Source organism: Hyperolius riggenbachi, chromosome 9, assembly GCF_040937935.1.
Source record: "Hyperolius riggenbachi isolate aHypRig1 chromosome 9, aHypRig1.pri, whole genome shotgun sequence".
Lineage (NCBI taxonomy): Eukaryota > Metazoa > Chordata > Amphibia > Anura > Hyperoliidae > Hyperolius > Hyperolius riggenbachi.
Window position 1 is genome coordinate 189678458 of NC_090654.1, and position 17625 is coordinate 189696082.

General features: G+C 42.3%; 1 protein-coding gene across 17 annotated transcripts in view; it reads right to left on the reverse strand.

The window, feature by feature from the left end:
• Positions 1-17625, reverse strand: part of MAGI1 (membrane associated guanylate kinase, WW and PDZ domain containing 1) — an 869123-nt gene that overhangs the window by 50058 nt on the left and 801440 nt on the right. The gene's annotated exons all lie outside the window — the stretch shown is intronic.

Consider the following 17625-nt stretch of genomic DNA (forward strand, 5'->3'; position numbering starts at 1 on the left):
CAAAATAATAGGCTGATACAAGGAACATGGCATTAATTATTCATTGTGTTGAGTTGCCAGGAAGAAAATCTGTGTACAGGGAAGGGATGCGAGCTGTCATACAGAAGCTGAAAAAGAGATGAGCCTGAGATAAAGAGCTTAAAAACAACCTGTTTCCTTGACGTTAAGGCAGCCATCTTGTATGCAAAGTCCATACACACAAGAGTGCTCATACTTGCCAAACTCAAAATGAAAAATTAAAATACATTCATTACGCCTTCACACAATCTGACCAAAAAAATACCTCAATGTTATCCATATCGCTACAAGCTGTACATAGTTTTCTTGAGATAGAGATATTTAGGAAGAACAAAAAACACACACATATCAAGGGACGAGTTATGTCAACTTTTAAAACTTGTGCGTCAGACACAGATTTCTGCATTGATTTATAATCGGTTCAGTCTATTGCTAGGATCAAGTTAAAGTGAACCTCCGGACAAAAAATCTACTCAGCAGAACTGAAAAGGCTTGGTGTTTCTTTAACAGTTTCACAGCATCAGAACTTTGTTTTTCTTACCAAAGCTTCATTTTTAGCTGCATTTTTAGCTAAGCTCCACCCATCAAAGAAAACTGCCCGGGCTTTTTTTTCCCTGATGCTGTGCAAAGCATGCTGGGATTTCCTATGTTGTTATTCACGTTGCCTAGCAACTGTGAGGGGTGATCAGCACACAGGACAGTTGGAACTGTGTCTCATGCTCCCTGTCACCTTCTTTCAACCAAAAAGATGGCTGCCCTCATGAAATCAAACATTTGCCTGTTCTTTTAAAACGGGGTGGGTAAGAGATTATATTACCTATTTTAATTAGCATAACTAATGTGAGTTAATGACAGTATGTTTGTTTAGGCTGAAGTTCCTCTTTAACAAAATGAAGGCCTCTTACATGCTAGACCAGTGCTGTTGAACTCCAGTCATCAAGGGCCAAATCTGTGCCAGTCTATAGGAGAAACTAAGAAATGTGATCTACTTGATAAATCACACCTTTCCTGATTCAGTCACATCAACTAATTAGAGCTGTGACAAAAATGTGTGAGGACCTCCAGGACAGGAGCTTGACCGCCATATGCTAGACAAAAAGTTGTTGTAAAAGAACGATCCATGACCGGCTGCCAGTCAGTTGTTCATTGAAAAATAGCCCAACAACAGGATAAGATATTAACCACAACTTCTCAAAGAGACAAATGTATCCTGGAAGATCCTCTTGGGCAATTAGGATTTATTTGTGAGACCTTGCATATAAATATTTTTAGATTCTGAACAACCATTGGCACAGGCAGGCATTCATAGCTTCTCTCATATGAACTTTGAATTAACGTCTCCATAAGCCATGTGTGATCTTGAATGCGTCACTTTCAGACAGTAATCAAACAACCGTGCAACTGCATTATGTACAAAAATCACATCATGAGGTAGCACTATTGCATGCAGCCGATTGGGCAACATTCGGTAATCATGTTTGACACCGGGTGGCCTTACCCAGTGGTGAAAAAACATCTGATGTCAAATCTGAGCATGGAAACAGTTGTGCTCAGATGCATGCATGAGGGGCAGGCATCTGTCTACCAACTGTGCCAAGTGCTAGCAAGCACCCGGCCAGTGGACGGGAGCAGCTAACAAGCAGTGAATTCACTGCCTTCAGCTGCTTATGGGAAAGAGGTCTTAGGAGCAGACTACATTGTTAATGAACTTTGGCATCTTTTTATATGGCTACTTGCACATTCACTGGAGCTGCATGACTGTTCTACAAGCATTTTCAACCAGTTTGGCTAAATTATTTTGTGAAATAGAGAATCAGGTCAACAAACAAAGCAGAAATAATTACGGATTCTTGACCTGTATCATTATGGTTTAGCTGTGTGCCTCTGAGCGAGCCTGGCTATGCCCATCAAGATATAAACCCTGTACGGCATCTCTACTAAGAAAGTGGTTCTACAAAGCCGAGTGACAAAATGGCTGCAGTAGGTGCTGGTCTGCACGATGCCTGCCTACCCAGGTCACAACTCCTCTCTACATGAATATTTGTTACACAATTGTTATCTTATAACCATGACAACAGGGTACCAGTGACAGAATGGAGAACTCAAGTAATTCTTCCATGTAAATAGGAAGTCAGAAAGCATCCTTTGAATGGACAATAGCAGGAAGAGATGGTGGATACGGCATTCTTCTATAGTAACAACTTAACTATTATCCATGTAGCATGTATAAACACAGGAAATAAAATAAATAAAGCCTTTAGAATACTTCCTGTTGAAAGAACACATAAATTAGTGCTAGTTATGTACGCATCCAATCTATATGGAGCATTAGGAAGCTTTTCCTAGCGGGTGGCCCATAAAATAAATGACTGTACTTGTGTATTGATCCAGGAGGACGGTTAAGCTTTACATAGAGATTCCCACATTAAGTTTAAACACTGTGCATGTCTGTTACAAAGCCCAGAGGCATCCATGGCTCCACCATTATATAAATGTATTGTGCCTATTTTCCTGTTGTGTGGCCTGAGGTAAGACAAATCTGAAACTGACAGCATGAAACAAGGCTGAAAAGGAACACAAAGTGAGAGGTGTTTGTTTAATTTTCAACAATACCAGTTGCCTGGCAGTCATGTTGATCCACTGCCTCTACTAATTTTTGCGATAGACCCCGACATGCATGCAGGTTAGACGTTTATGACTAAATCTGACAAGATTAGCTGCATAACTGTTTCAAGTGTGTGATTCAGACACTACAGTAGTAGTACAAAGAGATCATCTCGACTGCCAGGCAACTGGTATTGTGCAAAAGAAAATGAATATAAAAGCCTCGATATCAGGGGAGTCGCTAGAGCCTTAGGTCCGGGGCACAGGACCGGTATCCTGTCGGGAGTGCCCCGGATATGGGCGGGGATCTAGTGTGCCCGCATGCTGACAGTCCTCCCGATGTACAGGGTTAGCAGCGTCCCTGCTGTTGCCATGGCTGCGGGGGTCACATGGGACCAAGCAGCCAATGCCTGAGGAGAACCTCTCCTGCCATGTGAGGCTCCTCATTTGAGCTGAAAGCTCCATTTCAGCTGGAGCTGGGATGCTGCTGTGTGTGGCTGTCCTGCTTTCTCTCCCCCCTGCAGTTACATTGGACTCTGAGTGACCTGGCAGGGGGTAAGAGTGTGAAGTGCCCCCCCCCCCCCCCCCCCCTTCCCTCGCAGAGAGAGACAGAGCCCAGGAAGAGGCCAGAGAGGAGCTTCCTGCTGGAGGGACATTCAGGTAGCATGCACAGACAGACTGCTGTGCTGCTGAATCCTGTGCGACTGTCAATCCCATGTAGCTGGAGGTAAAGCTGTCCCCCCCCTTCTTTGTTGTTCTATCCCTCCCTTCCAGCTTGCACCCTCCGCCCCTTGTTTTCATAACCCCTCTTCTTGTGCTCCCAGTTTTCATATACCCCCTCCATTTTGTACTCTTCCCCATCCCCTCTTGTGCTCTTTCTCCCTCTTTTGTTTTATATAGCTCTGACCTCTCCTGCTGCACTTTACACAGTACATAGTCATGTCACTGACTGTCCTCAGTCAGGAGCTCACACTGTAATTCTACCATAGTCATAGTCTAATATCCTACCATATTATTATTATGTATTTATATAGCCCTGACATCTCCTGCTGTACTTTACAGAGTACATAGTCATGTTACCACTCACCGACTGTCCTCAGAGGAGCTCACAATCTAATCCTACCAAAGCCATACTCGAATATCCTACCATATTATTATATACTTATATAGCCCTGACATCTCCTGCTTCGCTTTACAGAGTACATAGTCATGCCACCGACTGTTCGCAGAGGAGCTCACAATCTATTCCTACCATAGTGATAACCTAATGTCCTACCATATTATTATGTATTTATACAGCACGGGCATCCTCTGCAGCACTTTACAGAGTACATAGTCATGTCACAGACTGTCCTCAGAGGAGCTCACAATCTAATCCCTACCAAAGTCTATAAATTATGTATATAGCACATAGCATGCCAGCCAGCTCTGAGCCCAGCAACACTGCAGAATAACTTCCAGCCAGACTAGCACAATATTATCATCACTATCCAGACCAACACAGCACTACCTCCAGCCAGGCCTCAGCAATCACCAGCTAGGCCTCAGCATCACTGCCAGCCAGGCCAGCACAGCATCACCACCGCAGGCCAGCCAAGGATAAGCCAGATGCCAGGTGAGGGGACTCTGCCTATTTATGTGAAATGCTGTGTATTTATGGTATTTAAATTACACCACTGCTAGGTTCATGTACATGTGGCCCCACCCATGACCACGCCCACCTCCCAGCTGTACGGCCACGCCATTTCTTGCCGCAGCGCGCTGCACATTCACTGTCCATTGGTGCCCAGGGGTGCTCCGGATCTCCCAGGATCCTAGCAAAGCCCCTGCTCGATATCCCTCTCGTACTAATATCAGTTTACAAGCCCTACTCCATAGAGCCAAATTAATCCATGCCATGCACTGATGAGGATCAAACAATCCGAAACAGTCTGTATGCATGTTGGATTATTATGGCTCTGTACAATTTAACAAGCTGACACATCATTGCAATCCAGCGGTTCTGGAGGTGTGTTTAGCTTCTAAGGGTACAATGGTTAATTTGCATATATTCAGCAGTGGTGCTCTGGGAGACATCTCGAGCTCACTCCAACCTGAATTATCGCAAATTCTTTCTGTTTTAGGAAAGCAAATTTTTGTTTTTCTTAATATCAGTAAGGTTCAATTAATATTATACTGCGTGGCCAAATCTTGACAGTGTAAAAGCCGCATGCTGGCTCTCGGCTATACATTAGCCGATCACTGATGCCCAATATTATACAGTCTCCCAACTGTTGTATATAAAAGCCGAACACCTACTCTCACCTTAACCCTCCTATCAATATGCCTAACACTCCTACCAATATGCCTAACCTGATTTACACTATAGCCCATTTCCAGCTTAGCCGTAGCGGACAATCTGCTATGTAAAAGCTAAATGCTAGCTCTCCTCTATTATATAGCTGAGTGTGGGACAGAATTTATAACCCCGGCGTCCATAGCAATTAAATTAGCATTGCAAATTGTGGCGGGTGGCGGATGTATCCGAGTGCAGTGTTGCCCAGTTCACCTGATCTATAGTAAAATACCCTCATGTTCTCCTAAAAGTTATCAGAAAATTCCATTAAAACTATTAACTATAGTGCCTCTTCCTCACTTCTGTGTGATGGAGTTCCCCAAGTCTCTGTCCTTGGGCCCTGTTCTTTTTTTCTTCTCAGCATTACCTCCCTAGGTAAACTAGGTTTCCCATTCAGCCTCCAATATATATTGTACAAAGAAAACATGCTGATCTACAGGTCTACTTCTAATCTTGTCCTAAAGACCCAAGTTCACTGTACATTTAAAAAAATAAAAAAAACACAACGAAAATCCAGTTTAGTAAAAACATTAAAGCTTATGAAACGACTGAATCACTCACAGGGCAGATAAGCATGTAAAATGTAACCCTCACGGAGCATCGAGCTGAGGGCTGTAGTTCCTCTGTAGCTGGAGAGCCACAGCAAATTACCTCGCCCGAGTGAAAGGTCATATACTAACCAGTGGAGTGTTACTGGAAAACTACTCTTGATGCTTAGCCGCTTTATTCTGTTAATGATCTTAATAGTGGTCTATACATGTCAATACCATTAACTGAGCTGAGTACAGAAGGCAATATCAGGACTTTTCCAGAAAGAAGAAAATCAATGTATAAAGGGGGAAGATGTAGCTTGCGGTTAGGCCATTGACTTGTGGGGGAGAGCTAGTAAAGAACCCGATGCTTAAAATCTGAAGACTATTGGTGGCACAGTGGATAGCACTCTTGCCTTGCAGCACTGGGTCTCGGTTAAAATCCCAGCCAGGGCACGATCTGCATGGAGTTTGCATGTTGTAACTGGATTTCCTCCAGGCACTTCGGTTTCCTCCCACGTCCCAAAAACATACAGATAAATGAATTGGCTTCCCCCCTAAAGTGGACCTGAACCCAAATCTTCCTCTCTGCTCTAAAAGATAAGCAACAGCATAATAACCTTTTCTTTATTACAGCGGATACAAATCCTGCAATAAATCTGCAGTTTGTCTAGTTCCTGCTGTCATGGAAACAGACTTATTGATAACATCCTGTGTTTACAAATAAGATCTCTGCCGTGTTCAGGTCCACTTTAAACTACAATACACATATGACTAAATAGTAGGGATCAGATTGTGATCTCCTCTGAGGGACAGTAGCTAACAAGACTATATATTCTGTACAGCAGTGCGAAAGATGTGGGCGCTATATAATTACTAAATAATAATAACCTGATGGGAAAGTCCATAACCCATAGCAGCCAGTATACCTCTTGACTTTCTTTTCCAACATGCACTGGTAAAGCTGAGTCCAGTGCATGTCATATTCTCCCCTTCTTCCTGCAGTCATAGGCAAGTCGTTCAGGTTAGATTATGTGACACTTTAAAGGGAACATGAACTGAGGAAAATTATTTAAATTAAACACATGATGTAGCTGCAAATGAATATTACATATGTACCTCACTATCAGTTCCTCTCAGAAGCTCACCATTTTCTTCTTACAGTGATCCCTTCCAATTCTGACAAGATTTTGTCAGAATTAAAATATACCAGTTGCTGTCGGTTACAACTGAATGTGCAAGGTAATATCCACGTTTCCCTAAGGCTCAAGTGGATGATATTACAGTTTAACAGTGTATGGACCAGGAAGCTCTTATGGGGTAATGGCCATTTTAAAAATGGAGGATGGAGAATTCCATTGATTACAGTGGACAAACAGGACGCAGAAGAGGAGAAAGAGATTGAGGAGTAGACTACACACAAGGTAAGTATGACGTGTATGTTTATTTTAACTTTTAATTATCGGTTCAGGTTCTCTTTAAGTAAGGAGAACAGTAGATGCCAGACTACGTTTTCCAGCAATACAGCAGAAAAAAATTGTCCTCTAAGTGAGGACACAGACTTACTGTCCACAGGAAGTAGTTGTTGAGCAATTGTAAGCCCAAGACCTGCCTACAGGAAACTACATTAAAAACAAATTTGTTCCCAAGTTGTATGGACTGGAATATTAAATGAGGTGACTTCTGTTTGGCACATGTATGGGTCATTTGTCTGTGCCTTTGGGACCAGCACTAAAACTAGCATTTTCAAAAAGGAGGATAGAGATGACACAAACATTCTTCGGTTTCTGAAAGTATGTGCAGCCCCGCCTCCTCCCCTACTTCTGCATAAAGTTAAGTCATATTCCACTTCTTGTTTGCCACAAAATAGTCTAGTGACCTGAATCCTGAAGAGAAGTTAAACTTTTGCTTTTGGACTGTATTGTAGAGCAACACTGGAGTTCTACAATACCAATACAGCTATATGGGTGTTCCTCAGAAGGTCAGGAGAGGTGAACTTACCTCAAGCTCATCCCTCTAAAGGTGGCCACACACGATACAATAAAATGATCCGATTTAACGGCAATTCGATAAAAACGATCGGATCGCCCGAACAAATCAAAAGCTTTTTTTTCATTCGACTGAAAAATTCGATCGGATTTGCCGTTTTCTTCGATTTTTATCGATCCGGAATGCCAGATATTTTTCTTCAATCTTTCTAAAGATTTTATGGTGTGTGTTAGATTGTGGATTTATTAATATACACACCCTAGCAATTTTCTTAGAGTTTCCAATCATTTTTATCATAATTGGGGAAAAATTGAACATAGGTGTGTGGTACATTGGTCAGATTTTTGAAACGTTACAGTCAGTCAGAAAAATTGATTGCAATTCTTAAATTGAACAGATATTTAAAAAATTGTATTGTGTGTGGCCACCTTAAAGCGGATCTGAGATGAAAAACTAACTATAACAAGTAACTTGTCTATATATCTAATCTAAAGTTTAGATAGTTTACAGAGCAAATCTAGCTGCAAACAGCTTCAACTGTTAATGATGCTGTATTCCTGTGATACAATGAGGGCAGCCATGTTCTGTTTGTCATCATTTCACAGGTAATCTGCAACTGCATCTTCACCCCTCAGCCTGTGAAAAATTCACTCCCCCCTCCCCCACTCTGCCTCTGAAATCTCTGGCTAGTAACACCACCTCCTCCTCCTCCTCCCCAGACTGAGCTCCCACAAGCCCTTGCTACATAGGTCTGAGTGCCTTGGCGTTTTGGAGAAGCTGTGGGCGAGGCTTGTTTAATTTATAGGGAATTAGAGTATTAAAACAAAAACAAAAAAGTATTTGGCTTGAGGAATGCCCTATAAACTATATGTAAGGAACACAATTATGTAATGAGTAAAAGTTCATCTCGGATCCACTTTAAGGGATAGTGTAAACACACTGAGATGTGATCCCAAATAAGCAACAGGGGTATTCCTTTGATCTTCTCTGTTCAGAATCTACTCAAACAGCAGGTAAGAGAGCAAATGATCGCCAGTTTGTGGATGACACATATAAAACCCATTGAATTCACCTGGGCCAGATTTAGGCCTGGGAACCCATCATGGCAGAAGTGCCACAGGACCCACAGTGGTGGGAGGGCCATGATTTCAGCGCAATTCCTGGAGCGATTACGATTTGGCTACTGCAGCCACAAATGCGATTGCTCCCAAAGTGCTGCAAATAGCATTTCGCTATCGCTCTGCGATCACAACACTGATAGTGCAACCATCCCCGTAGGGATCCACTGGTGTAGCTCTTGGTGTAGCACTGGTTGCCGGCAAGTGCTGCAAAACTGCGCCTAGTGGCCTAAAAGCAGTGCTGACCCATTTCTGGGACTAGAGTTACACTTTAAGGATTTAGATTAGTATTAATTGTTATTGCCTGTATATGAATTTAAATACATTTTTTTGATTATGCAATCTTCTCCCCATCCAAGGTTTCTATTATATATTTTTATCGTGGCACTTTTGACTGGCTAAACTGCAAACTGAAAAAGGCAAATTCTGAAAGCCATCACGATGATTAGAGTAAATTATAAGTCTCTCCTTTGGAAATAAATGAACTTTTCCAGTTGAAAAACAAAAGCCTTTGTGTAGCTGTGCTGGAGACCTTTAGAGCCTGTAATTTTAGGTTAATGGAAACAAAATCTTAAAATTCCTCTCATCTCCTCGTGAATGACCTCCTTATGTGGACAACATAGAATCTGCTGTAATGCAGGGATTCTGCAAAACTCTTGCTTTCTGTGTCACATGCTTACACCCGACGGGCCGAACCTCAGCCAAGAATCTCACCTTCGTATGGAGGCAGCCACGATGCAACGCCAATAGATTTAGAGTGCCGGATCATTAGAGAGCACATACTGAGACCATTGTTCTTCTCCTTAACCCTTCCTCTTCATGATTCATTGCACCCCTCCCCCCCCTCCATAGGAACAGAATGTGTCCCTAGCTGTTAAGACAGCAACGCATCTGTATGGAACTCGCCCTGAGTGGTTGCCGGAGGGGTTGAGCCCCATCCCTGCTGGTGACAGTTACCGTTAGTGCACACACACCGTAAGTTGTACTGCAGAACTTTGCTTCCATACACTGTTTATATTCACTTACTATCCTAACTGCCATTAGCTTCTGCCTTGCTCAGTTCTGGGTTCTGTTGAGATATATATATATTTAACATGGACACTTGGAGCAAACATAAGAGTAGGGGCAAACAGTGAGTCACAAAATCATATTATCCCATTATGACTCAGCCATGTTTCACAAGCTCATTACTCTGTAAAGATTTTAAGGGTCATAGATTATTAGATTTTCCAATTAAGATCCCGTTTAGAGAATAATATGTGACTCGGACATGTTTTGTAAACACAACTATTATTTTCCTTATTTATTTAGTTTAATAAAACATGAAATATCTGAATGTACCATCTCATCAACCCATTTGAATGCAATAAACATGTTCAATTGTTCATCCTACCAGGGCCTGTTTCTGAGTACAGATCAGTCAATAACTAGGCTCCTCATATGATCTGGCCTCTTTCACAAGGGATGCTGAACTACACTTGTCATGCAGTTCAGCCTCCCATCTGCCAGCCAAGAGTTCCTTTACTGCCATTTAATATAGCCAAACGGCAATCTTTGTAAACACACACTGTCACCGATACGGTTATCCGGCAGCAAAAAGCTGCATCATGTTGTATCTGAGCACAGATTGAGATTTCGTCACCATTCCACAACAATCAGTCGAGAGCATGCTGCGATTGTGGTGCATTCTTTCATTTTTACGTCAAAAAAAAAAAAAAAAAGGAGGAATAGCTGAATTATTTGTAATTTTTCTGTGCTACTTTACAAAGTATAGGAGCTGAATTGCCAAATGCAGCAGGACAACAACTGTTATTAGGAAAAATTTGCACCACAAACGGATTGCACTAATGAAAACAGTCACCATGGTTTCTAATTTTTTTTTTTTGGTGTACCTAGAGTTTTGCGATTGGATTACAAAACGCCAGTAGTGGAAAAGGGCCCTTACCCTGCTATAGTGGATAGTGTAATGGTTTAGGGTTCTGCTTCTGACACAGGTGACCTGGGTTCAAATCTCAGCGCTTCCTGTTCAGTAAGCCAGCACCTATTCAGTAAGGAGTCCTAGGGCTAGACTCCCCAACACTGCTGCTGCCTATAGAGTGCACCCTAGTAGCTGCAGCTCAAGTGCTTTGAGTCCTCCAGGAGAAAGGCACAATACATGATAAATGTTATTTGTATTGTCTTATTTCAAAGAGAGGGCTACACTGCCATAAAGTGGGTCATACGTGAGCCACTGAGAAACTAAATATCTTATTACAGAGAAATGAAAGAAAATTATTCTGTTTGCAAAGATTATTTTAAAGCCCAACTCCAGGCATACATGATTACCCGGTCTTGTAGCTTCAGTGGCTGAGTTTTTATTGGGGAATATATTCTTTGATAGTCTGATGTCAAATCTTATCTACAGCAAGCAGTATCCCCATTCTCGTCCTTCCCCATGAAACCGTCTACATAAACCAATAAGAAAACAGAGGCAATAATCAACTTTGTATCACAAATAAAAGAGCAGGTACATTCCATAGGTACTACTCTGACTGTGACTATTAAAGTTTAAAAATTTTCACTTGATGGCAGCTGGTCAATAATGCAATTAATGGAGTCTCTCTTGCACTCTTAGCTCTTTAGCTTAATTGGGTAGCAATTTACTTTAATCAAGATTAAATACTCATGAAAACTAAGCAAATCATCAATAACTATCTGGTACACCTTTATTCTTAAATTGAGGTCTTTCCACCCTACACTATGCAGTCTCCTGTATCCCATTTCACAACAGGGAGTACAAAACACTAACCTGCTATGTGAAAAGGTCTGAAATATATCTACAGTGGTTTGAAAAAGTATTTGGCCCCCTAGAAGTTTTCCACATTTTGTCATATTACTGCCACAAACCTGAATCCATTTTATTGGAATTCCACATGAAAGACCAATACAAAGTGCTGTACACGTGAGAAGTGGAATGAAAATCATACATAATTCCAAACATTTTTTACAAATAAATAACTGCAAAGTGGGGTGTGCGTAATTATTCAGCCCCCTTTGGTCTGAGTGCAGTCAGTTGCCCATAGACATTGCCTGATGAGTGCTAATGACTAAATAGAGTGCACCTGTGTGTAATCTAATGTCAGTACAAATACAGCTGCTCTGTGACGGCCTCAGAGGTTGTCTAAGAGAATATTGGGAGCAACACCACCATGAAGTCCAAAGAACACACCAGACAGGTCAGGGATAAAGTTATTGAGAAATTTAAAGTAGGCTTAGGCTACAAAAAGATTTCCAAAGCCTTGAACATCCCACGGAGCACTGTTCAAGCGATCATTCAGAAATGGAAGGAGTATGGCACAACTGTAAACCTACCAAGACAAGGCTGTCCACCTAAACTCACAGGCCAAACAAGGAGAGCGCTGATCAAAAATGCAGTCCCATGGTGACTCTGGACAAGCTGCAGAGATCTACAGCTCAGGTGGGGGAATCTGTCAATAGGACAACTATTAGTCGTGCACTGCACAAAGTTGGCCTTTATGGAAGAGTGGCAAGAAGAGAGCCATTGTTAACAAAAAAGCATAAGAAGTCCCGTTTGCCGTGTCCCCCACATGGCTTGTGGCAAACTGCAAACATGTGGAAGAAGGTGCTCTGGTCAGATGAGCACAAAATGGAACTTTTTGGGCTAAATGCAAAACGCTATGTGTGGCGGAAAACTAACACTGCACATCACTCTGAACACACCATCCCCACTGTCAAATATGGTGGTGGCAGCATCATGCTCTGGGGGTGCTTCTCTTCAGCAGGGACAGGGAAGCTGGTCAGAGTTGATGGGAAGATGGATGGAGCCCAATACAGGGCAATCTTGGAAGAAAACCTCTTGGAGTCTGCCAAAGACTTGAGACTGGGACAGAGGTTCACCTTCCAGCAGGACAACGTCCCTAAACATAAAGCCAGGGCAACAATGGAATGGATTAAAACAAAACATATCTATGTGTTAGAATGGCCCAGTCAAAGTCCAGATCTAAATCCAATCGAGAAGCTGTGGCAAGATCTGAAAACTGCTGTTCACAAACGCTGTCCATCTAATCTGACTGAGCTGGAGCGGTTTTGCAAAGAATAATGGGCAAGGATTTCAGTCTCTAGATGTGCAAAGCTGGTAGAGACATACCCTAAAAGATTGGCAGCTGTAATTGCAGCATAAGGAGGTTCTACAAAGTATTGATTCAGGGGGCTGAATAATTACGCACACCCCACTTTGCAGTTTTTTTTTTTAATGTTTGCAATCATGTATGATTTTCGTTCCACTTTTCATGTGTACACCACTTTGTATTGGTCTTTCACGTGGAATTCCAATAAAATTGATTCCGGTTTGTGGCAATAATATGACAAAATGTGGAAAACTTCAAGGGGGCCGAATACCTTTGCAAACCACTGTATGTTGCTACCAAAGTAGATTTACACAATAAGTTGTGTAAGCACTTGAATCGTATGATATTCTTCCTGATCAAAGGGCTCCACACATTACACACAGATTTTCAATGGATTTCAGTATGAAATCTGTGTGTCTCTCCTGAGTCTCCTCCCCCTGGGCCACACGTTGTAGCAGCCTGTCCACTGCGTGGTCCCAGTCTCTGCTCTCCTGCTGGCTTCTACTTCTCTTCCAAGTTCCAGGGAACATGTGTTATATAATGTAGAGGACAAACACTAGGGTCCCTGTGACCACTAGATGTTTTTAGTATTTGGCCTCTGTATTACATTACACAGGCGTCCAGGGACACGGAGCTGAAAAAGCAGCCAGCGTGGAGAGAAGAGACCCGAACTGGTGGACAGGTAAGAGTAGTTTTGTTGGTCATCGAATGGAACGCCGCAAGAGACACGCTCCCAATCCACCGCTGAAATGTTCTGTCCTGCGTGTTCGACCTAATCGACTGATTTCAGCCAGAAATCATTCAATCAGGAATCTTTTATGGCATCGATTTCTAGCAGATTTGATCAAATGACTGAATCGTCCGGATATCCTTGGAAAAATTTGTTACATGTATGGTCACCTTAAGTGTGATAATGGTGAGCCTAAAGCCTTGTACACACTTAAAGCAGTAGGATCAGCCATACTATTCCAGGGAAAAAAAACCCCACATATATACCGTAAGTAGATAAATACTTGATCTACTTACATAACATATGTATTGTACTGTCCACATTTTGATTTCAGTGAATGTTATATATTAAATGACGAGAATTCTGTTCCTGGTGGGGGTCATGTCTTTTGCCCACAGTAAAGGCTAACTCGTGATGTCATTTCTGCCCTTTACTTTTTTTCTCGTCTCCTCCAATCGCTGAGTCACCTCAGCCTTGCTTGTAAACACAAGTGAGTAGGGGATTAGGTTTTAGATAAGCAGCATGCAGGGAAATAAAGGGAAGAGGATGAATATATTATAGATAAAAATAACCCCTAGCATGCAATTCTTTGGCACCGACTACTAAAGAGCCAGTGCTCCTAAGGTATATGATAACTCCAAATCATAACAGCAGAAAACGTTTTAAAAGTTTTGAATGCAGGATTAGCATCTTTATCACTTAATACACTCAGACCAGTTGCTGTTGAAATTTGATTTTTATGGTGACGATACCTCTTTAAGAGGAATGTCGACAATGAGAGATCGTGAACAATCCCTCTGGCCACAGTGTGGGGCTGACACTATACAAATGCAGCACTAGCCTCTAGGCTAGCAACATGTTTTGTTGCAGATGCAGGGGGAGGAGGGCTGACAGACCAGTGCCTGACTGACGTCGCAGCTTGGGTGGAATAAGTAAAGAACAATGTTCTCAGTGATCAGCCACTTTGGTTTGACTGGCGGATCACTGTACAAAACGTCAGGGACTGCTGCACACTCAATTCTTGGCAGAGGCGGTCGTTTGTGACCACCTTGGCCCAGTTTCATCTAGCGTGTGTACAGAGCTTTTGTATTGGTCAATAAGATGCTATTAATTCCTGGCTGATGCAAATTTGTTCCAAATTTATACAAATGTATTCAGCTTGGAACTGGAGCAATACAATTCAGCTGCTGCTGCATTTTATTGGTTTAATTAACTGCATATCTTTGCATAAAATTAGCATCCACTCTGAATGGTTAGCATGTCATTGACCATCTCAGGTAAGCACCAGCTCAGTCTGGAAGATCATGTGCTCCTGCAGAAGATTAAGCAGCTAAGGATTTCAGGCACTTTTATAAATGGACATGTCTGCCGGTCACAGGCTCGTTACTGTGCACACGCCAGATGTGGAACATGTCAGTCACAGACGTGAAAAGGATTTGTGTGGATTCACGCTGACAAAACCTGACAACGTGCAACGGCTAGTCCATTTGCTTCCTATCTAGGAAACATAGCGGGCTCCTGATGGGTAGGTCAAGGTTACATAAATGCTGATCATGCAGTCATTTTCAAAGAAATTTGCATCAATCAGTTCCTCTGTAGTGCTTGTCGAAGGGAAAAACAAGCACGCCAAAGCTAAATCTGCATTCAGCAAGCATGTAGCTCTAGCAGGCTTTACTGGGAAAATGAAACAATATTTAAATTATTAAAGGAAACAATGTAAAATGTTTGAGGAAGGTTTTTCTGAAGTTTAAGTGGATCTCAACATAAAAAAACTTCATTACTGAAGCCAACACCCTCTGTATAGAACATAGTACAGTGTATAGTACAGTCGGGGCGCTTTTAGACATAGGCAGTACAGGCCATTGCCTGGAGTGCCATTGGTCCTGTGGGCGTCACGTTGCTGGATGAAGCCCCACCCCTGAATGAAGCCCAGCCCCTAAACCAAGTCCCGCGCCCATGGGTGTTCTGTTACTTGCTTCAGCTGCATCTGCTTAGTGTAAGTTGCAGGCAGCTGCCGCTGTGTTCCTCTGTTCCTTTTCTGCCCACATTACGTGTATTTGTTGGTGAAACGCTGCCCACATTGCGTATTTTATGGTGAAACGCTGCCACATTTACGTGCATTCTCTGGTGAAATGCTGCCGCATTACGATTATTTTCTGGTGAAACGCCGCCACATTATGATTATTTTCTGGTGAAATGCTGCCACATTATGATTATTTTCTGGTAAAACGCTTCTACAATACGTATATTTTCTGGTGAAACCTGCCGCATTAGCATTATTTTTTTCGTGAAACGCTACCGCATTACGATTATTGTCATGGGGCGGTGGAGGGGGACGCTACAGGTTTTACTTGCCTGGAGTGACAAAATGGCTAGAGGCGCCCCTGAGTACAGTTACCGTATAATAGCCAACATGGGATGAAGAAGACTATTAAAACAGTCTTCAAGGACTTTACTTTCCAGTCACATGGCCATTGCAGAACAGCTCTTTGTTTCCGACTCTCAGACAAGGGCCAGCACTCTTGCAGTCTGTCCCCTACCACAGAGTAATGTGGGGCGCTTACTTCCATCAGTATGGCCTGGGGCACACCAAAACCCGCTAGCAGATCCGCAAAATGCTAGCAGATTTTGAAACGCTTTTTTTTTTATTTTTCTGTAGCGTTTCACCTAGCATTTTGCGGTTTTGGGAAGCGTTTTTGGTGTAGTAGATTTCATATATTTTTACAGTAAAGCTGTTACTGAACAGCTTCTGTAACAAAAACGCCTGCAAAACCGCTCTGAACTGCCGTTTTTAAGAGCGGTTTGCGTTTTTCCTATACTTAACATTGGAGGCAGAAACGACTCCGCGATCCAAAAAATGCCTCACCCCGGGAGTATGCGTTTCAGCAAAACGCCTCCCGCTCTGGTGTGAACCACCCCATTAAGATATATTGACCAAGCGTATCCGCAGCCGCAAGCGGCTGCAAAAACGCCAAAAAAACCCGCTCAGTGTGCACCAGCTCTAACTTAGGATTAGAGTTACCAGCTCACTCCCTTTATTACTGACAAAAAGTTATGCAGGTTCTGAGATAAATTAGATAAAGCCAGTACCACAAGACCTGTAATATTCACAGCTATCGATACTTAAAGTGGGATAAAAGCGACAGAACATTCAATAAAAATGTTTTTTCCTACTTTTTATTACCCATACAGTTACCATATTTGCTTTTGTGTCCAAGTAATATTGTCTGTCTACAAATTCACAAAGTACAGTTTATCTTCTCTAAGGCCTAGTGCACACCAGAGCGGTTCTGCTGCGGTTTGCGGTCCGCTTACGGGTACGGATCCGCTAGGGTAATGTATTTCAATGGGCTGGTGCATACCAGAGCGGGAGGCGTTTTGCTGAAACGCATACTCCCGGGCTGCTGCAGATTTTGGATTGCGGATGCGTTTCTGCCTCAATGTTAAGTATAGGAAAAACGCAAACAGCTCTGAAAAACGGCACTTCAGAGCGGTTTGCCAGGCGTTTTTTGTTACAGTAGCTGTTCAGCTTTACTGTAACAATACATGAAATCTACTACACCAAAACCGCTTCACAAAACCGCAAAATGTTAGCTGAAACGCTACAGAAAAAGAAGAAAAAGCATTTCAAAATCTGCTAGCATTTTGCGGATCTGCTAGCGGTTTTTGGTGTGCATCAGGCCTAAAAGCTGGCATTGCATTTAATTGCATAGCTGCTGTATTTATAAATATTAAAATCTATCTACTGATCACTTCTCAGGTGCACGCATACTAAAAGCAGAGAGAGCTCAGTTTCAGTTCTTTGCTAATGTTTACTAAATGTATCTGACAAAGAAATGTAAACAAAAGGTAATGTCATCACCTCTTGGATGCAACCAGGAGCTGCCCACTGAAGCAAGGAGCTTTACACTGAACAAAAAAGTGCTGTGTTTAACTGTCTGAATTCTGTTCTGCTACAAACTGCACTGGTAGTAGATTTTATGCTGTAAATAAACTTTTAGAGCAAAGCAGAAATGCAGAGTTTCATATGACTTTAAAGGGATAAGATGGAAACACTGGGATGTGGCATTCCTCCATGAACACCAAGAGAACAGAAGAGGAACTGTTCTATGGCAGTTTAATGTAAATACAAAGTGAAAGTAAACTGATGAAAATAATACAATAACCCAATATA